A 3,933-nucleotide genomic window follows, 5' to 3' on the forward strand; every position below is an offset into this window, starting at 1 on the left:
CTGCAGCGTGGGTCAGGTGTACGTCGGAAGGCGTAGACCGATGCATAGCGCTCAAGTCCGCTTTCCCGCAATGCAGGATAAAGATAATAAAACAAACAAAAACAACAATTGGATTGATTGAATTGGTCCCATTTTTTTTCATGGAGTTTCAAACCATTTGAAAAATGGCTGATTAAACTTATTACAATTGAGAGTCATATTCAATCCGAAACAAATTAATTGAATTATTATGGAAACAAAATTAATTGGAAACAAATTTTTGGGATTACTATGTTTGATTGTAAATATTACTTTAAACCTTTAGAATCCGCTTCGTTAGCTTGGTGGTTACGTGCTCAATTCAACATCACGCAGCGCTGGTTCGGCTCTCGGGGTGTGCGCTTAAGCAACCTTTATAAGAACTGCTTTCCATTCAGCGGCACTTAGTGGATGAAATAATTTCCTCGCAATAATATTTCAACGTTCGGAAACAACAGAATTCGCTCAGCCAATCCAGATGATCGGCCCTGCGTCAAAAGTCTCTACAAGCATGCGAAACTACATGGAATAACCTTTTAAGGTTTTGTCAGTCTGAGGATAAAGATTTAAAACTAAACCGCATTTTATGCACAAAAAAGGTGTGTGTTGGTTTGCTGGAGCTATCAAAGAAGTTTTCCCAATCAGAGGGAAAAGATTCTCACAATCAACCAACTTCTGTTCATTTTTTTTAACATATGGCAACTCTGTGTCGGCATGGAGCTGTTGCACAATTTTTACGTAGGGTTACTAGGGTAAGTAGTAGGGTTGCCAGATTGGGCGCTTTTACGCCCAATTGGGCTACTTTTGATTTCTCCAGGCGCCAAAAATTTGCGTTGGGCGCGCTTTTTTGGCTGGCGCCCAATTGGGCTACTTTTATTAAAACATAATATAACATTTTATGTAAAAATTGTATCATGTTTAATATTTTTACCTAATTTGTAGTTATTTTATTGAGGAGCAGCGTTTTTGGAGGTCTTGGTCAGGTAGGGTTACCAATTTGGTATAAAGATGCCAATTTTCTTAATATTTGGCAATCCTGGCAACTTAAGTGATCCAGGTTTTCATGAAAATGCAGTGGAGTAGTGGACATCAGTTCAGTTTGTTTTTATTTTTAACCATCACAACGAAAAACAATATATGTCAAACATAGCAGGGGTCTAGAAAAATGTAGAAGCGACAAAACACGGATGCTATAACGTGCATGTGCCAAAGCAGGACAATCAGTTATGGCATGGTCGCAACACCTTAATGAAGTTTTTACAAATGTCGAAAGATGAGAAAAAAAAGGCTAGTGAATTTTTTTTAACAATTTATATGAGTAAAAAAAAGACAAAAAAGATAGTTTCTACGTTGATCGACCTTGGTGGGTTATCAGAACTGTTCATGGTCTTGAGGGGAACACTCTTGATGCGTTACCTCATCACGAAAAGCAATTAAGCCATTTTTTGTGTTACTTGGTGTGGTACCGGTACTTGTTTGTAATTATTTTAACAAACAGTTGAGTGAATGCATGGTTGCCAATCTGTCTGAAAGGTGTGAAGAACTGGAAAAACACTTATAATTTGGGACTGATGATCAAGCGCTCTGGAAGAATTTTGTATAATAGCCTATCTCTTTGCTTGGGCTCCAAATTGGGCTCCATTTTAGAACCCCCAAAAAAATTGGGCTACTTTTGGGCTACTTTTTGCATAAGCTTGGGCTCTTTTTTATATTAACCTCTGGCAACCCTAGTAAGTAGCCTAGTCTTAGGTTGCAGTTGCACCATTGCCGACAAATCCATAGAATTTTTTTTCAACTTTTACACAATTTATTGTTGGCAACAAGTAGCCGCTGAGTAAGATCTTATTTTTATGACAAAGTTTTTGTGTTTGTAAGTAATGATAACATAGGCCTACCAGGTTCGTTTTAATTGCAAATGATACAGCAGCAACAGTTCAACTAAAAAGCACTCAATGATTTGGGTTATTTTTCTCAAACGTTTCACAATGATTTATTAAACGTTTATTTCAGACCTTGCAATCCATATGAAGCGAAGAAAACAATTCAACAAATTCACTTGCATGCAACATGCACTATAAGACATACCGTAGGCTATGCCAGCATGAACAAGTCAGGACATCATCATCTTATTTACCATACCAGCTCATCCATTTCACCACCCACCAGGACAAGAAACAATAATTTTAACTGGACTTCAAACCTCAATCGTCGTAGGCTACTGTGTGATGTGCAGTCTGACCATAGAAAGAGCTCAGCCTGGGCCACATCGAAACGGGCTTTTGCATAAGGAATTGAGGATGTTTTTTTTATTTCCGGTTTTCTTTCTCCACCCTATTATTATTATAATGACTGCTCATCCACATCAATATTGGAACTGGCAAATGCAATCCACAACTCTTTTTGTTAAAAGCTGTCATTAATTGCTACACATGCTTCTCTTTGTTTTTGCTTTACTTTTTGCTGTTTGTTTTTTGGGTTTTGTGGCTGTACTAACTACAGGCATATAGCCTACTACAGGGTTACTCAACTAATGTTAACAAAGGTCCAGCTTAAGAATTTGAATATTTTTAATGGTCCGGTGAATAGGTTATTTCACACGCAACCACGAAAGTTAAATTATCTGTACCAAACCACTTTTTTAGGTAAAATGTAACTCGACTTGGATTTCTGAGAGAGAGTGTTAAGAAGTCTGGGGAGCTTCGCCCCCCAGCAACTAGGATAATCACTGTAAAAACTGCTTCCTCCCAGTAGAAATCTGTTTAAAGAAGCCCTAAAATGTGGCACTGATGTTGACGTGATAGGGCAGCCCATATACAACAATGTAAAACGAATTGTTACAATACACCACTCGAAGATAATGAAAACTAGGACACAAAAAGATACTCCATAGTTGGCTTCCATACATATGCATATAATACTATCACAATAAAATATTATTGGCCAGTTGAGAATGCCTGGAAAATCTAATACGGTAGCTCTTAATTTATTGGCAGAGCAATGGAACGGAAATAAAAGGAACAAACTTGTTTAGTGATATCACAATTATTGTGCAAGTCACTTCATAAATGTATACCTGAGTAGGCTACTTAACTCGATCAACAAAATTAAGTTTGGAATTGAAAAGAAATAGTTTAGGGATTATATTCAGTTTGATAAACTGAAGTTTTACATATTGAAAAGAGGGTAAAAGAAAGTGAAAATTGTTCTGAGCTCACCAAGTTAAGATCCATCTCTTCAAAGTTACAAATTATAATAGAGGCTGAAAATATACTTAAAAAGATGCAATTGCTTTCCCTTTGTTTCATTCTGGTGTTCTAACCACCACAGCAATCTACTATAGCCCTACATAGTTTTGTAAGCTCCTCTCACCAATGGAAACAAAAAAGTATTTTCAGTTGAACCAATTATGCTAGCTTTTTATATGCATAAGCATGTCCGATTGTCCAGGGCATATCATCTACATGAAACAAGACATGTTTTATCAACTTTAGGCAGCACATGTTGCACTAAATTTTGTTAATCTATGACAGTGTTGATGTGCAATACATCTTCGAATTGGGTATGGATTTAGAGGAGTTTTGTGGAGAACAGTTGCTGGTAAATTTTTCTAGGCTGCAATACTGCAATAGCTTATGAATATTATCTAAATAGGCCATTTTGTAGTTTCTATATACCACAAGCTACACCTATTTAACCTTAAGTTTATTAATAAGTTTAAAAATACTGTGGACTCTGAATAGGCTGAGTAAATGTGTTTCTATTGCTTGCTACCTAACTTATTAAATTGTCATGACTAGCCTCAAAGTAGGTTATGTCACTACTAAGCTTCACATCTTTCACATAGTTACTTGGCCATTGTTACCATATGATAATCAAACTATATACCAGTGAGTTACATTTATCCTTTCATGTATT

The sequence above is a fragment of the Aplidium turbinatum genome, chromosome 18 (assembly GCF_918807975.1).
Source record: "Aplidium turbinatum chromosome 18, kaAplTurb1.1, whole genome shotgun sequence".
Classification (NCBI taxonomy): domain Eukaryota; kingdom Metazoa; phylum Chordata; class Ascidiacea; order Aplousobranchia; family Polyclinidae; genus Aplidium; species Aplidium turbinatum.